This window comes from Manis pentadactyla, chromosome 2 (assembly GCF_030020395.1).
Source record: "Manis pentadactyla isolate mManPen7 chromosome 2, mManPen7.hap1, whole genome shotgun sequence".
In the NCBI taxonomy this organism is placed as follows: Eukaryota; Metazoa; Chordata; class Mammalia; order Pholidota; family Manidae; genus Manis; species Manis pentadactyla.
This window is the reverse complement of record NC_080020.1, coordinates 205,333,672-205,352,297: the sequence shown is the minus strand read 5'-3', so window position 1 is coordinate 205,352,297 and position 18,626 is coordinate 205,333,672. Positions and strand designations below refer to the sequence as shown.

General features: G+C 43.0%; 1 long non-coding RNA gene across 4 annotated transcripts in view; it reads right to left on the bottom strand.

Annotated features, from left to right (window-relative positions):
* LOC118935369 (uncharacterized) overlaps window positions 1–18,626 on the bottom strand; it is a 133,949-nt gene that overhangs the window by 27,273 nt on the left and 88,050 nt on the right. For 2 of the 4 annotated variants that reach the window (XR_008995878.1, XR_008995877.1), the window contains 3 exons: window positions 10,506–10,606; window positions 10,050–10,123; window positions 8,881–9,041 (listed from right to left, as the gene is read on the bottom strand). This is a non-coding gene — a long non-coding RNA (uncharacterized LOC118935369). Of the gene's footprint in view, window positions 1–8,880; window positions 9,046–10,049; window positions 10,194–10,505; window positions 10,607–18,626 lie in introns of all 4 variants that reach the window. The other 2 variants (XR_008995880.1, XR_008995879.1) reach the window with 2 other exon arrangements.

The window sequence follows — 18,626 nt, the reverse complement described above, 5'->3', positions numbered from 1 at the left end:
AAAGGCTGCAGCCCTATCTCAAGGCTGAACCAGCTCTGTGATACAATCCATGCTCCTTCAGGATCACACTGAAGCTAGACTCCAGCTGGGATGATATCTTGCTTATCCTGTCTCAGTCTGCTTCCCTCACTCTCCTAGAGCATTGCCATACCAAGATATGTGTACCTGAACCCCTACTTGGGGTTCAGCTTCTAGGGTACCCAGACTAAGACATAGAGTGATACAAAGAAGATCATTTATTTCCTATGTCAAAGCCTGTCTGGTCCACTTTCAAACACAGTCAAAAAGCACAAGCCTCCAAGACCCAGTGCAGTTGATGCTCAGGCTCTCCAGAGATGTATTTACTTACCCCTGATAAGTTACTTATCTCATCCTGGTCTGAGGCCCATTCTGGGCCCTGAACAAAGGCCAGAGGTTGAGTATAAGCACCTTTGGAATTAGGCAGCAAGAGAGTGAAGGTGGTGATGCCAAATATTTCGTAAAAGTCTAAACTCTGTCCCACCCTTAGTGCCTCCTCTAAAACATTTGCTTTGATATTAGGAAGGAGACCAAATGACAAGAAAAGAATGATAAATAGCATTGTGTCTCTTTTGATAATTTTCTTGGCACTTCCTACTGCCAGGGATTTATAACTAGATCTTTGTCCCAGCTGAATAGAAGAGGAATCCAGACTCCCCCGTGTTGCCTGGCATTTTAGAGAAAGACAGGGTTTAGGAGTAAAGAGATTTAGAGCCTGTTTCTGTCTCACCTCTGACTTGGTTTGTGACTTTAAACGAATTAGTCATGCCTTTTAGCCCTCCCACCTGTGGCATGGAAATTTACTCCCATACCCTGCAAAGAAAACAAAGGCTTTTCTTTGCAGGGTATGGGAGCTCATCATAACAGCAAGGCTACCATCCATAAGAGAGACATAATTTTTAAAAATTGAAAAGAACACACAAGCTATTCCTCATGAGAGGGGATAAAATGTGGGGCAAGGAAGAAATATTCATTACCCAAGTGCTTGCTCCCCCAGACTGTTGGCCCTGAGGGATCTGGAGATAGCTAGTCTCTTATTTCCTTCCACATAGAGACACGTAAAGGCTTTGCAGGCAAATTGTGATATTCTAGGTCCAAGTCCAGGGCATTATTCAGGGGAGAGAGGAGCAAGGGGCCTGACTAGCTCCAGAATCTGATGATAAGCAGGCTGCAGAAGCCCAGTTAGGAGACTGGAGACCAAAGAAGCAAGGAGCCAGAAAACTCACCCAGGGAAGGCTTCCAGCACCCAGCACGGAACCCCCTGGAACTATGGGTTGTCTGGGCCAGCAGCTTCCTATAGACATCCCTGGAACCGATCTCAGAATGTGGGCAGCCCTGAACTGGACTGCGGAGCAAAATAACAGGATTAACTGCATGGCCTGGGCCAGCTTGCTTCACCTCCATTTCCTCATCTGTAATAACTCCTCCTTTATTCATCTTCCTATGCTGGTGTCAGTTTCCATTGGAGGCAGTACATATGAAACTGCTTTGTAAACTGTGAAGTGACAACTGTATGTAAGACAATGGTATATGTGGATAGATAAGGAGGTAGAAAGGAAAGAAAGCTCTCCAGAATAGACAGAAAGGAGCTCTAAGATCTGTAGGCTCGTTCTGCCTGGTCCCTGAGCCAATGCAAGGTCAGACTGCAATGCATGTGGAGCCTTCCTGCTGTCCAGGGGTGACTGGAAAGAGTCCAGTGTAGAGTGTCCAGTGATCCTAACAACAGCAAACCTGCCTTTGAGTATCTACAGAAGTGTAGAGCTGTAGTCTCCCTATCAAAAGCCACCACATAAGGTCCATCTGTCTGATTGTCCTTAACCATGATTTCTGGTTCTGATTCCCTCTCCAGCTCCCTGTTGGAACCAGGAACCATCCCTGAACCCTGTTCATTCTAATCTCCTTCCCATGACAGATGAACCCTTGGATAAACACATTGGATACACATCAGGTACTCAAACTCACCTTAGAAATCCCACCTTGTGTCCTACTGCTAAACCCAAGTGAATCCCTCACAGTCCAGGCCAACCTGGATCAGACTCAGCTCCACACCCCAAGCTTAGTGGTTTGGGCCATGTGCTCAACTCTGGGAGGTATGGAGGTGAGGGGGAATTTGCAGCCATTCCTTCCCCACCCCCAGTTGAATATCTGTTACAACTGTCTACGTTCTTCCCATTAGGAGCTCTCAGTATTGATAACGGTAATTTAATATCTTTCTCTAAAAATATCAGCAAAGAAAAGATGGTGGTGTGAGAGGTGAAATAGACACTTCCTCCTAAAACCGCATATAATACAAAAATATAATTAATATGACTAAACTTCAAAGAGTAACAGGAAAGAGGGCTGCGCCAAACTGCATACACCTGGAGAAAAGAACAAACCTCATGGAACAGGGTAACAGACCAAAGCCATGGCCTGGTGGGACCCAAGCCCGTCCCCCTCTGCAGCTCACTGCAGGAGGAAGAGAAATGGAGCAGGGAGGGAGTGGAGGCCTGGGACTGCTGAATACCTAACTCCGGAGATCTGCTCTGAGACCACAAACCTACATTTCATGGTGCTTTCATGGTACTCTCGTGATTAGAGGGTTGGAAAGCTAAGACAGGCAGAATACCTGGAGAGACTGAGATTCCAGCCACTTGTAGAAAGCAGGGATCTATATCTGGCTGCTCTGGAACAAAGATTCAGTCTGAGAGACCTCCTAACAGCAAAAGGGCTGCTAAAGGGGCAAGGATTGCACAGAGCTTACTGCTCAGGAGAAATGACAGGTAAACAAAATTGTCCAGGTGCACTCTGCCCAGCAGGTTGGGAGCTTTCACCATCTTCAGGCACTCCAGCTCCCTGGCTGGCTGCACAGCTCCAAGGACCTCCTCCATGATATGCAGTCTACTGCACTTTTCTCCTGGCCAGCCCCACCTGGCTCACAAACTGGCAAACCCTACCCTGGCATTAGGCCAGCCAGAGGGAAAACCTGTCTACAGCAACTACAAACGTAAAGAACAGAGGCTTATACCTGTGTGCTCAATACACTGGTTCTGGCAGTGGAGGCAGGAATAGCAGCAGGGAAGCAGGTAACAGGTTTTTCCTCCCCCCAGGCACCAATACAGCTCCCCTGTGACCCCCGACCTTGTTTCAGGGGCTGAGCAGCTCCAAACAGTAGAGGTTCTGGGCACTAAACTGTGCCATATACAAATATGAAATGCCAAAGAAAACTGGTTCAAAGTAAAAATAAATAAAACACCTGAGAAAGTTCAAATGAAATCGACCTCATGAATCGTTCTGAAAGGGATTTCAAATAAAAATCATTAACATACTCATGTAGGTACAGAAAAATATTCAAGAACTCAGGAATGAATTCCAGTCAGAGATCCAATCATTGAAGAGCACAATGGAGGGTATTAAATGCAGATTAGATATGGTGGAGGAGACGATAAATGAAATAGAAATTAGAGAAGAGGAAGACAAAGAAGCTGAGGTACAGAGAAAAAAAAGGATCTCTAAGAATGAAAGAATATTGAGAGAACTGTGTGACCAATCTAAATGGAACAATATTGGCATTATAGGTGTACCAGAAGAAGAGAGAGAAAAAGGGATAAAAAATGTCTTTGAGGAGGTAATTGCTGAAAACTTCTCCAATCTGGGGAAGGAGATAGTCTCTCAGGCCATGGAGATCCACAGATCCCCCAACACAAGGGACGCAAGGAAGACAACACCAAGACACATAGTAATTAAAATGGCAAAGATCAAGGATAAGGACAGACTATTAAAAGCAGCCAGAGAGAGAAATAAGATCACATACAAAGGAAAGCCCATCAGGCTATCATCAGACTTCTCAGCAGAAACCTTACAGGCCAGAAGGGAGTGGCATGATGTATTTAATGCCATGAAGCAGAAGGGCCTGGAACCAAGAATACTTTATCTGGAAAGATTATAATTTAAATTGAAGGAGGGATTAAACAATTTCCAGATTAGCAAAAGCTGGGAGAACTTACCTCCCACAAACCATCTCTACAGTGTATTTTGGAGGGACTGCTATAGATGGAAGTGTTCCTAAGGTTTAATAGCTGTCACCAGAGGTAATAAAACCACTGTAAATAAAGTAGAGCAGTTAATTATGAAACAAATGCAAAATTAAATCAATTAGACAAAGAATACAGAATATGATACCTAATATATAAAGAATGGACAAGGAAGAAAAAGGAGGGAAAAAAGAACCTTTAGATTGTGTTCATAACAGCATATTAAGTGAATTAAGTTAGACTCAGATAAAAAGGAAGTTAACCTTGAACCTTTGGTAACCACGAATCTAAAGCCTGCAATGGCAATAAGTACATACCTATCAATAATCACCCTAAATGTAAATGGACTGAATGCACCAATCAAAAGACATAGAATCACTGAATGGATAAAAAAACAAGACTCATCTATATGCTGCCTACAAGAGACTCACTTTAAACCCAAAGATATACACAAACTAAAAGTGACGGGATGGAAAAGGTATTTCATGCAACTAATAGGGAGAAAAAAGCAGGAGTTGCAGTACTTGTATCAGACAAAATAGACTTCAAAATGAAGAAAGTCACAAGAGACAAAGAAAGACATTACATAATGTTTAAGGGGTCAATGCAACAAGAAGATATAACCATTATAAATATCTATGTGCCCAACACAGGAGCACCTTCATATGTGAAACAAATACTAACAGAATTAAAAGGGGAAATAGAATACAATGCATTCATTCTAGGAGACTTCAACACTCCACCCACACTGAAGGACAAATCAACCAGACAGAAAATAAGTAAGGAGACAGAAACACTAAACAACACATTAGAACAGATGGACCTAACAGATATCTACAGAACTCCACACCCAAAAGCAGCAGAATACACATTCTTCTCAAGTGCACATGGAACATTTTCAAGAATAGATCATACACTAGGCCACAAAAAGAGCCTCGGTAAATTCAAAAAGATTGAAATTGTATCAACCAGTTTCTCAGACCACAAAGGTATGAAACTAGAAATAAATTACGCAAAGAAAATGAAAAATCCCACAAACACATGGAGGCTCCACAACATGCTCCTAAATAACCAATGGATCAATGACCAAATGAAAACAGAGATCAAGCAATATATGGAGACAAATGACAAAATAATTCAACACAACAAAATTTGTGAGATGCAGTGAAGGCCATGCTGAGAGGAAAGTATATTGCAATACATGCCTACCTCAGGAAAGAAGAACAATGCCATATGAACACTCTAAACTCACAATTTACCAAACTAGAAAAAGAAGAACAAATGAGGTGCAAAGTCAGTAGAAGGAGGGACATAATAAAGATTAGAGTAGAAATAAATAAAATCAAGAAAAATAAAACAATAGAAAGAATCAATGAAAGCAAGAGCTGTTTCTTCAAGAAAATAAACAAAATAGATATATCCCTAGCCAGATATATCAAGAAAAAAAGAGAATCTACACACATAAACAGAATCAGAAATGAGAAAGGAAAAATCACTACAGACACCAGAGAAATACAAAGAATTATTAGAGAATACTATGAAAAATTATATGCCAACAAACTGGATAACCTAAAAGAAATGGACAACTTTCTAGAAAAATACAACCTTCCAAGGCTGATCGAGGAAGAAACAGAAAATCTAAACAGACCGATTACCAGCAATGAAATTGAACTGGTAATCAAAAAACTACCTGAGAACAAAACCTGTGAATCAGATGGTTTCACCGCTGAATTTTGTCAAACATTTAGTGAAGACCTAATACCCATCCTCCTTAAAGTTCCCAAAAAATAGAAGAGGAGGGAATACTTCCAAACTCATTCTATGAGGCCAGCATCATTCTAATACCAAAACCGGGCAAAGACACCACAAAAAAAGAAAATTACAGACCAATATCCCTGATGAACATAGATGCAAAAATATTAGCAAACCAAATTCAAAAATACATCAAAAAGATCATCCATCATGATCAAGTAGGATTTATTCCAGGAATGCAAGAATGATACAACATTCGAAAATCTATCAACACCATCTACCACATCAACAAAAAGAAGGACAAAAACCACATTATCATCTCCACAGATGCTGAAAAAGCATTTGACAAAGTTCAACATTCATTCATGATAGAAACTCTCAACAAAATGGGTACTGAGGGCAAGTACCTCAACACAATAAAGGCTATATATGACAAACCCACAGCCAATATCGTACTTAACAGCGAGAAGCTGAAAGCTTTTCCTTTAAGATCAGGAACAAGACAAGGATGCCCAGTCTCCCCACTTCTATTCAACATAGTACTGGAGGTCCTAGCCATGGCAATCAGACAACACAAAGAAATAAAAGGCATCCAGATTGGCAAGGAAGAAGGTAAACAGTCCCTGTTTGCAGATGACATTGTATTGTACATAAAAAACCCTAAAGAATCCACTCCAAAACTACTAGATCAAATATCTGAATTCAGTAAAGTTGCAGGATACAAAATTAAAGCACAGAAATCTGTTGCATTCCTATACACTAATGATGAACTAGTGGAAAGAGAAATCAGGAAAACAATTCCATTCACAGTTGCATCAAAAAGAATAAAATACCTAGGAATAAATCTAACCAAGGAAGTGAAAGACCTATACTCTGAAAACTACGAGACACTACTAAGAGAAATTAAGGAAGACACCAATAAATGGAAACACATCCCATGCTCATGGATAGGAAGAATTAATATTGTCAAAATGGCCATCCTGCCTAGAGCAATCTACATATTCAATGCAACCCCTATCAAAATACCAACAGCATTCTTCAATGAACTAGAGCAAATCATTTCAAAATTCATATGGAACCACAAAAGACCCCGAATAGCCAAAGTAATCCTGAGAAGGAAGAATAAAGCTGGGGGGATTATGCTCCCCAACTTCAAGCTCTACTACAAAGCCACAGTAATCAAGACAATTTGGTACTGGCACAAGAACAGAACCATAGACCAATAGAACAGACTAGAGAGCCCTGATATAAACCCAACCATATATGGTCAGTTAATATACAATAAAGGAGCCATGAACATACAATGGGGAAATGACAGCCTCTTCAACAACTTATGTTGGCAAAACTGGACAGCCACATGCAAGAGAATGAACTGGATTATTGTTTAACCCTGTACACAAAAGTAAACTCGAAATGGATCAAAGACCTGAATGTAAGTCATGAAACCATAAAACTCTTATATGACAACATAGGCAAAAATCTCCTGAATATAAGCATGAACAACTTCTTCCTGAATGCATTTCCTCAAGCAAGGGAAACAAAAGCAAAAATGAACACATGGGACAACATCAAACTAAAAAGTTTCTGTACAGCAAAGGACACCATCAACAGAACAAAAAGGCATCCCACCATATGGGAGAATATATTTGTAAATGACATATCTGACAAGGGGTTAACATCCAAAATATATAAAGAACATACATGCCTCAACACCCAAAAAGCAAATAACCCGATTAAAAAATGGGCAGAGGATACGAAGAGACAATTCTCCAAAGAAGAAATTCAGATAGCCAGCAGACACGTGAAAAGATGCTCTGCATTACTAATTATCAGGGAAATGCAAATTAAAACCACAATGAGCTATCGCCTCACACCAGTAAGGATGACCAGCATCGAAAAGACTAAGAACAACAAATGCTGGCAAGGATGCGGAGAAAGGGGAACCCTCTTACACTGCTGGTGGGAATGTAAGCTAGTTCAACCATTGTGGAAAGCAATATGGTGATTCCTCAAAAAACTAAAAATAAAAATATCATTTGACCCTGGAAGTCTACTCCTTGGAATTTACCCAAAGAATACAACTTCTCAGACACAAGAAGACATATGCACCCCTATGTTTATCGCAGTACTATTTACAATAGCCAAGATATGGAAGCAACCTAATTGTCTATCAGTAGATGAATTGATAAAGAAGAGGTGGTACATATACACAATGGAATACTATTCGGCTATAAGAAAGAAACAAATCCTACCATTTGCAACAACATGGATGGAGCTAGAGGGTATTAAGCTCAGTGAAATAAGCCAGGTGGAGAAAGACAAGTACCAAATGATTTCCCTTATTTGTGGAGTATAACAATGAAGTAAAACTGAAGGAACAAAATAGCAGACTCACAGACTCCAAGAAGGGACTAACAGTTACCAAAGGGGTGGAGTGTGGCAGGGCGGGTTGGGAGGGAGGGAGATGGGGATTGAGGGGTATTATGTTTGGTACACATGGTGTGGGGGGTCACGGGGAAAAGAGTGTATTACAGAGAAGGCAAACAGTGAATCTGTGGCATCTTACTACACTGATGGACAGTGACTGCATTGGGTTATGGGTGGGGACTTGATAATATGGGTAAATGTAGTAACCACATTTTTTTCCATGTGAAACCTTCCTAAGAGTGTAAATACTTCAATAAAAAAAAATTTTTTTAATCAGCAAAGATAAGAAAGGCATAAGATAGAAGGCTCAAAACAAGTAGAAGCATGTACTTTAAAAATTTTCATCCTTCAAAGGAAAAGTCAAAGATAATGAAAATATTAATGACGGGAGCATGGGTAGATAAGAATAACATTTACATAGTCTTTAAATTATAAATTAGTGTGCTGCCCCTTTAAAAAAACTTTCTACTTCAACAACTTAACTGATTGCAATGATTAAGTTTGCAGAATCCTGAATGCCTGTGAAATAAATATTCTTTGTATATACAATGCACAACACTGATGATTTTATATTATAGGAACTTTGGTGATGTGCTGGGTAATTGTCAAATAAGCAAAAGGAAGATATTAAGCTATTAGGCCAAAGAGTGAGATAGCTTTTGTTACTCACCTTAGAGTTTGCAAATATGACATGCAATGTTTATTCTCTGCTAGACCAGGCTAGAGTTGGCTGTGGGTGGCTGAATGAGGGTGGCGTGTCCCTCACAGTGCTCCTACATAGAGGAGCATAGTCCTAGAGGTTTTATCTTGAGATCCCCGTGCCAAACCAGGCTGACTGCAAACCAAGAGGCAGTTGGTGAGAAGTGGCTTCAGGCGCTTGGATTGGACACTAGGGAAGCTAAGTGGGAATAGAGGAGTGGGAACATGGACAGGGAATTGTCTACTAACTAGGGTGTGGGGCTGCAGCAGCTTTGAGTAAAGCCTCTGTGGCCTTGGCATGGCCAAGACCATGTAGGCCACAAGTGCGTCTGGATGTTTCTCATCCTCCAGGAGCCTATGAAGAAACCTAGGTCCCTGGGGGTAAACAAAGACTGAGGACATTTCTGTCTCAGCAGCCAGTCAGAAAGCAAGTAAGGACTTTCTCCTGAAGTCATAACTCAACCTACTTACCTCTAAACATCACTATTCTTACAGTGCTAAGAATGGGCACAGGCCCAATTTAAGAATATCTAAGCCTCTGGAACAGGGATTCACAGTTTGTATTTTATCTTGACTACAAAGTAACATGCTTGACCATTTAGGTCAAGTCTGATATTAAAACAGGCAAATATAATTGGGAACCAAAATTGTGGTGTGAGCATGCAGGGCCCCTGACTGAGTGGCTCCCAGGGGCTTTACTAGAACTGCTTGGTTATTAACCTGGAGAGCAGAAAGTACATCTCATCAGAGGACCCCCCCTCATGAGGGTCAAAAGCTAGAATTGCCAAATATTGTGCTTATGGCTACTCGCTGACCCAAAATCCTTGTTTGTCATGCCTTTGTCCAAGGATAAGCTCCGCCATTGTCCACCAGGGTGACACAGGACCTGGCTCAGCCCTACCCTTTCACATACCTCCAGACACTTACCTGTAGATGTCCAGACTGCGAGCAGCTGAGTTGACCTGGCTATCTGACCACTTGTCAGCTTTCCTCACTCTGGAATAATCCCTACCCTTCCTACGCCTTGGAGTTGCCTCCCCATCCTTAAGAATCAGTTCCTCCTTCCCCACAAACTACCTCCCCCAGTTGACCATTCCCTCTGTAAACGGCTGGAGCATCCTCAGCACCGTGTTATTAGACTCGCCTGTTTTCCAGGTCTGTAAATCCCTCCAGGCAGAGATGATCACGTCTTTACCAGCCTCCAGTGCCCGGCCCTGTGCATGGCACATGACAGGTATTCAACCGGTATTTGTTGAATCAAACTGAATTAAAATTTGGTGGACTCTGAAATAACAAGCCATTTTCTTTTTCCTATTCAACTTACAATGTTGAGAAGAAAAATTAAGTAATATGTGCATTTCATCCCCAGATAGATTAATTAAAGGACAACTTCCATGTGAATTTTGGATATGCAAATTCTGTCAGAGTGGACATGAAGGTAAAGTCAAATTTGTCTCCTCAGTTTCCAGTCACACTGTAGACCCAGGGTAACACCCTGTTGATTTTATTCATTAGTAGTCTAAGAGAAGTGGGTGTTCTGGGTAATCAAATAAAGAACAGGAGACTTGGACCCAGGGTCCTGGCTTTTCCACTTACCATCTCCTGTGGACTCAGGGCAAGTCATTTAATTCCTTCAGCTTTAGAATGCGGGTTACAAAGTTGCCTTGCTTAAAATACTGGAGAAACTGGAAATTGACCTGTCAATGGAAGGGTTTATTAGGCACACAAGACTAATTTCCCTAGAATAAAGCTCAAATATATTTAACACCAAGAAGTATTAAGCAGCGATCACATCTTTCTTTGATGATTCAGAAGGCACTTCAGCAAGTGCTTCCAGCTCATCATCATAAACATAATTTACCATTACACCATAACTTGGTGTGAAAAGCAGTTAATGGAATGTCCCATTTGATAGAATGGTATAGAAGTCAACTTCTGAGTAATATTGTATTGTTTTTTTAATTGACACACCATGAAATAACCTAATGAGGTTATCACCAACCCAGCTTTAAGGTTTCAGGAGTTAAATGTGTAGTTAGAGCTGGAAAGGTTTGCTCCAGCTCTGTCAGCTGAATCACTGTTTGCTGGTTCCAAGTGGGTTTGGAGGGATGGTGTCAGGCATTATGAAGTGTGGTCAGTGATTCACACCCAAATGACTGCTTTCAGGCAGGAGAACTAAACATCTGGGCAAAATACCTTGTAAAATTTGTATTTATACAGCAGCCTTTGGGATTAGTTTCAACCAAAGAGAATTTAAAAGGTCATTGACTACAAGTCTGAAAATTCCTGCTTCCCACAGTGGCATAGAAACTGCATTCTAGGGAAAACACTGGTCTTCCTCCAGACTTTCTGGAAACCACAGAGTGTGGTGAACATTGCTTCATAAAGAAGTGGTCTGGGAGCTGAGCAGAAGCAGTCCACCAAAGCTATACTAATCTACACTCATCCACCATGAGCAAATTTGTAATTTTGTTCTGAGGTGAGACCAGGAAGAAAAGGTTGGAAGACTATCTGGGGACCAAAGAGGGTGCATTAAGATCTCTAGAGAAACAAAGTCAGGTTTGGTAGAGTGAGGACGACAGAAGAATTGTGTGAATGAGTGATTCAAGCCAGGAAAGTGCTAGAAATGAGATCAAGAAACCAAAAGTCATGGTGGAAGGGAGGTAGAAGCTACTGGAGAGACTTCGAGAGTAAGATGACCCCCACGCAATGTTGAGGGAAGCTTTGTAAAGCTTTACATGAGAGCATAAAAGCATCGTCAGTGATCAAGGACGTGACAGGGAGAGAGAACCAGCACGTAAGAATAGCAGTAGCGATGGCGAGTGCCTTTGCTCTGGTTCTAAAAAGCTACAGCCCCTGTGCTGGAGCCATAGGTCCCAAGGAGGTCCGTGGGGCTGCGGCAGGAGGTGTACCTGGAGCTCGTCAGAACTTGCAGAACCTTGGTCCTGCCCCAGGTCTGTTGCATCAGCTCTGCACTCTAACAGGATCCTTAAGGAATGGAGTGAACACTACCTTGAGCCCCATTTATTTAGGACCCTTGCCCCTTCATTTCCTGCTTTTATTTGTTCTTCTTTCCCTTCTTCTCCCCTTTACCCTTTATCAGCTTCTTCCTCAAATTCCAAAATCACGTTGTATGTGAAAATCAGTAGCTACTTGTCTCTACTTGGTCCTAGTGCAGTTACTCAAAAACATCTCTACTTGGTCCTAATTTAAAGAACCAAACCAGCCTCAATTCATACACACGTGAATAAAACAGTTACATTGGGCCCCAGAAAAAACAGCAGGCAAGAGCCCTTCCCCCACAAGATCTGTATTTGTGTCATTTATTTATTCAAAGCCCTAAGTGCACACAGTGCTTTGTGGGGAAACATGCCAAGCAAGGACTACAATTCCATACCTTTAAAAAAATATTTCCCTTTTTCTCTTACAGCCCTAGGGAGTAGCCAGGGTGGGGAAGGAATTATGAAATCTTTGTACCAAAATACACGAAATGAATAGAAGGAAGCTGTAGGTATTTGTTAGGGCCTCCAGACCTCGCTAAGAAAACAAGCAAAACTTTCCCAAACAATATGCACAGCAGATTTTTGCTATACATGGAAATAAGCCCTGAGTTACCTGAAGGAGACTCAACCACACACACACACACACACACACACACACACAAAACACAGAAAGGAAATCTTATATGTATTTTAGACAAAGATTTTCATTTAAAAAATAAATTTATAAAAGAAAAAATTTTTAAGGAGAAATATTTAATGATACAAAAATCAGTTAACTACAATATGGAATAACCATAATAAAATATTATTTAGCCACACAAACTGCCATTTCAACAATATTTAATGCAAAACAATAAATGGCAAAGCAGGATATAAAACTTTATATTCCCTAACATCCCACTTTTATGTAAATAAAAATAGGGAATTAAATATACCAAAATATTAATAGTCTATATCTCTAAAATTGAAATTACAGATGACTAAAAGTTTATTCTTTTCATTTTTCTGCATTTTCCAATAATATGGACACAAACAACTCGTATGGGTACTCTTCTAAATAGTCACATTTGTTTTAGTAAAAGCTCTCTTGACCCCTGAATTCTCTCAATTGCCTTACCGAAGCCCACTTAATTATTCCTCCCGATCCAGAAAAGAGATGGCTCAGAAACATGGTGATGCTCCCCACTGGAAAACCGTGCTGGCTCTGCACGCTGAGCAGAGAGTAAAGCAGGGTTGTAAGGGAATCAGAATGAGGGGATTTCGCAACTTCCCAAGACCTCCTATATTAGCCTTTTAATGTGAGATTTCCAGACTTCATTCAGAGTATTCTGAATTCCCAAACGCTCCCATTATTGATCGATATTGAAACTCATTCTGAAGTCCAAAAACATGATTCTTGCACTATCCAGAAGCTTCAGAGTGGACAGAATTTTAAAAGTCATCTACTTCTCAATTTGGGGGCACACAGGAGTCACCTCAGAGTCTGATTTTATTGGCCCAGGGTGTGGCCTAGGCATCCGGGTATTCTTAAAGCTCCCCAGGGGATTTTATATGCAACACAGTAATCACCACCGCTCTAATCGGAACTCCACCACAATCCCGCTGATGTGAGTGTCCTCCAGTCTAGAATGATGTATCCATCGCTGTCCTCCAAGATCTGATCAACTATCTGGCCACTGACAAAATAGTTACCTGACCATAAACTGCAAACTGAGCAGCCATGTTCTATAACCTTGGAAATAATTACTGTGCCAGCCTGACAACAGAGGGATTACCTCCCTTTCATAGCCAAACAAACAAACAATCTAGTTGCCCAAGAATTCTCAACTTATAAGTGGTTGTGTCGATTCTTACTCTAAAGCCTCTGTCTTTCAACTTCACTACAGGACAAAGTATCTACTACATTTTTTTAACTATTTTTTCAATTTTGGAATAATTTTCGATTTATAGAAAATTTGCAGAGGCAGCACAAAGAGCTCCTGTATAACCTTCCCCCAGCTTCCCCTAATGTTAACATCTTATTTAACCAGGGCACATGTGTGAAAACTAAGATGTCAACTACCTACAGATTTTATTCAGATTTCAGCAGTTTTCCCACTAATGTCCTTTTATCTATTCCCAAATATCAAGCACTAAATCATTTAAGATAGCAACACAGGCAATGTCACATGATAATACAGGTAATTAACGATGAAATGCAGACAGGAAAAAGAGCGCCCCCTCTGGCTGAGAGAGGCCTAGACAGACATCTCAGAAAAGAAGGGATTCCAAATGGGCCTGCAGGGATGGTTCAGGGCAAACCGGTGAGGGCAGGCCTTCCAGCTCTCTGTAATACCCAGTATGGCTCAGTGTGTGCTAACTGCCCCAGGGACTTGCAGGTCACATTGGACAAAGGCTGTAAAGCTCTGATCATGGACTCTGGGACCAGAGGGGACCAAGAGGTTGAGCATTTCCATGCATGAGAGGAGAGACTTTACCACATGGATCACACACCCTGCCCTGCATGCTGGAAACAGCACAAAACTTCAGGATTCAGGCTTATTTCTGAAGCTACTTTTTGAGTCAAAGGAACAAACATACAAATTAAATATTTAAACTTGCTCCTTCTGAGGAGTCTCTGTTCTTTGCCTCTCCAGGAGCCACCTTCGCCCAGAGGCCCCCTGAGGCTGGACAAGCAGGTGGTGGCACAGAGTCAGGAGGAAGAAGAGTGGGCACTGCCCCAGCATCCTCAGGGCCCCCCAGCTTTGGCTGCTCTACTCGCAAAGTCACTGGTCTTTGAGCTGGACTCGGTGTCTAAGGGAGCCCGACACTGGCATATCAGCATTCCAACTATATTTAACTTGGAATAAGTTCTAGCTTTAGCTCTTCAGCTAGAATAGAATTTTTCTGGTCCTCCTCCCCTCCCTCTTCCTTCCCCAGAAACTGGTCTAGGGTGAGGCAACTGAGGGGACTAGGGACCAAGATGGAAGAGGCCTTGCATGACCTTGAGAATGAGCACCTCCCTCAGTTTTGTGCCCCAGGCCCTCGGCTTGCCGCACCCCAACACCAGCTCAGTTACCTCCCCCCCATCTACCACTCCACTTCCATGGCATCATCATGATGATTTAGCACCTACAAAAAAAAAGGAGTTAAGAAAACCCCCAAATTTCTAGCTTTCCTCAAGTTATAACTAGTACAGTTTTATATATCCCAACTTTCAGCTTTAAAACAGCACCAAGTATGAACAGGTCAGGTGGTGGCCCCTTGAGCTCCGTTCAGCAGACTGCCTGCACTGGGAACAGCAAGTGGGATCCTGGACATAGTCCCGTGCTCGGGGGTCCTGGACAAGGCACCCTCTGCTCTGGCCCAGCTATGGAACGTGTAAATTAGGAGTCTGGGGAGTTAGAGAGAAGAGAGATTCTAGGGCTTATGAGATTTCTGACCTAGAAATGTAAAATCAGTTAGGGGAAAGAAGTAGGGGAGCAGGCCAGTGGCCCAGAGAGATCTACGTGGCAGGAAAGAGCAGAACTTACTGGTCATTGTTTACTGCTCTGGGTCATCAGACACTCTGGACCTCTGTGCAGGGCTAATGGCTCAGAATTGCCCCCAACTACCTCAGTCCTAATTTTCTCAAATTAAAGGAATTCTAATGAGTAAATGGTTCTTAAAACTGACTACACATTAGCATCACGAAGAGGCTTTAAAAACACCAGTGCCTGAGCCCCATCTCTGGCGGTGCTATTTAATTAGTCAGGCTGGGCTGTCAGTACTTTTAAAACATCTCAGGATGCTCTAATGTGTTGCCACGCTTGAGAATCTCTGTGATAGGTGAGATCTAATTCCACCTCTGACAGTCTGTGATCCGGAGAAATAGTAGGTAACTGTTTTTTGACTTGCTTCTCTGGACAGAACCCAATTCAAGAACTCCCATTAAAATGAGAGCCAGTTTAAAAAAAGGTTAAAGGTTTTTAACTAAGCCTCTGGCCCCCTGACAAAAGGAAGCTGAGGAAAAGAGCCATGATGACACGGTTAATGAGTACATTTTCAAGCAGAAACTGCTCCAGGGGCTCACAGCTGCAGTGGCAGCTGAAAAGTCAAAATGAAGTTGTTTCATATGCTCAGGAGCCAGCGGGCCCAGCCCCAGGGCATGGCCATGGTGCCCTAGTCATTATGCAATCACTCAGCTGCCCACCCACAAGTGGGTGCAAAGCTTGGGTAATCAACCAGCAACCTCAGCTCACCTTCTGGGAGGATAGCAAAGCCAATTAAAGTAGAGGTCACCTGGGACTGACAAGGGGCTGGTAGCCAACCTGGGCTTCAATGAGGGGTAAGTGAACAGTAGACTGCTGTGCAGCAGCTATTAGGGCCTAAGTAGACTGGTCACATGCCAAAGTACGGTGACTATAAGGTGCACAGATTAGGTAATAGTTGATTTGGAGACCAAAGTCCCAGGGCAGAGGTACATCTCGTACTTTCCAGAAGATAATCCCAACATAGCTGCTCAGTGTATTACCACAGGGCAGGCTTTTCTCCAGAGCATGAAGACATTTTATTTCCTTCTTTCTTGTTATTCTTTTCCTCTGGACTCCACATGTACTGTGGACACAGTGCTGGGAACACCCACTGATTCAGTTGAAGAGACTGCCCCCCAGCGCATGCCGTCAGGAGCTCTCTGGTGGCCTGGGAGGGCAGGTTCTCACCCTCAGCTGCACACTGGACTTGGAGGGCCTGGAAAAGGGTCTGGGCATCGGTATATTTTTCAAGCTCCCCAGGTGACTCTAATGTGCAGCCAAGGGTGAGAAGCCCTGGAAAAAGCCATACCTGGCTCAGCAGGAGAGGAGGTGGTAGGATGGATTGGAGGGAACCATCGCAAGGATTTCAGGGAGTTATGGAGATGATGGAAAGAGAGGACCAAGATATGGAGAGTTCACTAGTTTTCAGAGATCTACTGAAGTGTTTTAAGTCGAATGCTTTTCATCATCCATTCACTCACCAATACTGACAGTGGCTGGGTTCCAGAGATAAAAAAATGAATAAGACCCAGTTCCTACACTCAGGAAGCTGACAGTCTAGTAGATATAATGTAAATGTAACCATGTAACAGAAGTTGGTCATGGACTATATATGTAACTTGATTACTAGGACCCAAATGATATCCCCACCTAAGGGTGAGGGGCAGGCTCACTCTACCATCCAGCATGCTGGGTAGAGTCAGAAGCTAAATAGTCAATGAGAGCTTGGAAGGAAGGAAGGCCTTGAACAGGGGAGAGGCAGGAACCTCCTGACCTCTCTGGGCTTACTCTCTAGAACGTATATCCCAAGACACCTGGGAAGTTATCCATACTCAGAACAATGCTATTGGACAACTCCAGGGGGCACCAGTCATGTTGTATTTTATAAAGACAATGCCTGCCAGAGCTGTACACCTAGGTGGCCTGCCAGCGGTGGTGAAAGTATCTGGCTCTGACCAGGGAGGCCCAAGAGGTGTACGCTGGGAGGTGCCTCTGCCAGGGAAGCCCCAGGAAGGAAACACAGGAACAAGTCTGGGCCTGTGGGCTTTCAGAGTGGCTGTGTCTAGAAGCCAGGCAAGAATTCTCTACTTTCCTTCCTGTTTTTCCCAGAGCCTTCAGTGGGGTGGAATAAAGGGCAGGTCTGTGAACACCCACTGGGCTAGCAGGGTGCCCAGTCACAGCATCCAGTTGTGGCTCCCCCAGAACTGCAGGGGGAGTCACTGCGGCATGGGTAGGGGCCCAGTGTGAGGAGGTCTTTGGGTAGGTCCTGGAGGGTGTACACTGGAGGGCTAAGAGGAGGGTGGCAGGTTAAGCAGACAGATGTCTCTGCAGGTCCCTAAAGCCAATTAAAGTAGAGGTCACCTGGGACTGACAAGGGGCTGGTAGCCAGCCTGGGCTTCAGTGATGGGTAAGTGAACAGTAGACTACTGTGCAGCAGCTATTAGGGCCTAAGTAAACTGGTCACGGGTGAGACCTCACCCAAAGACCACTAACAGAGACCAGATGGAAGGGGATCCAGAAATGGGACTTGAGATCTTGCCACCATCCATGTGGGGATGTGCAGCCAGTGGGCTTTGGCTTTAACTATTAATGTGGCCCTCATTTGTACACACAACCAAGGGAGGCCTGGGAAGTGTGGAGGTGGGTCCTCCAGATAATTCAAGTGCCAGATACTCAAGTGATATTTAAACGCTGCATAATAAAGATAATACTTGGATAATAAATGACTATGTATGGGTAAGGGGAGGCCCAGAGGAGAGTTGTCTTCTTGCACAAAGGGTCAGGAGAGTCAGAAAAAGCCTTCAGTGACATCATCTGAGTTGGGTCTTAAAGGATGAGTGGACCGCAGCCAAGTGAACTGAGAGAAGCAATCCATATAGGGGACAGCATGCACACAGATGTATGGGGCAAGAGCCTTCTGTGATCTGGGAACCCTCTGTGGCTGGGACCAGGGATCTAAGGCTAGAGAAGCTGATGGGGCCACACTGGGATGTGAGATAAGCATACACAAGCTTAGAAGTGTGGACCTTGTCTTGTAGCAGATGAGGACCCTCCCAAATAATTCTAACTAGGACCGTGATATAATCTCATGGGTGGAAAGACCTGTCCAGTAGTTGTGTGGCATTTTTCCCAGGTAGGGGGAAGACTCCTAGGAGACTGAGAAACAGTCCTTGCTACCTGTGGCCTATCCCACCTTTGAAGGAAAGGAGAAGAAAAGTGGGTTT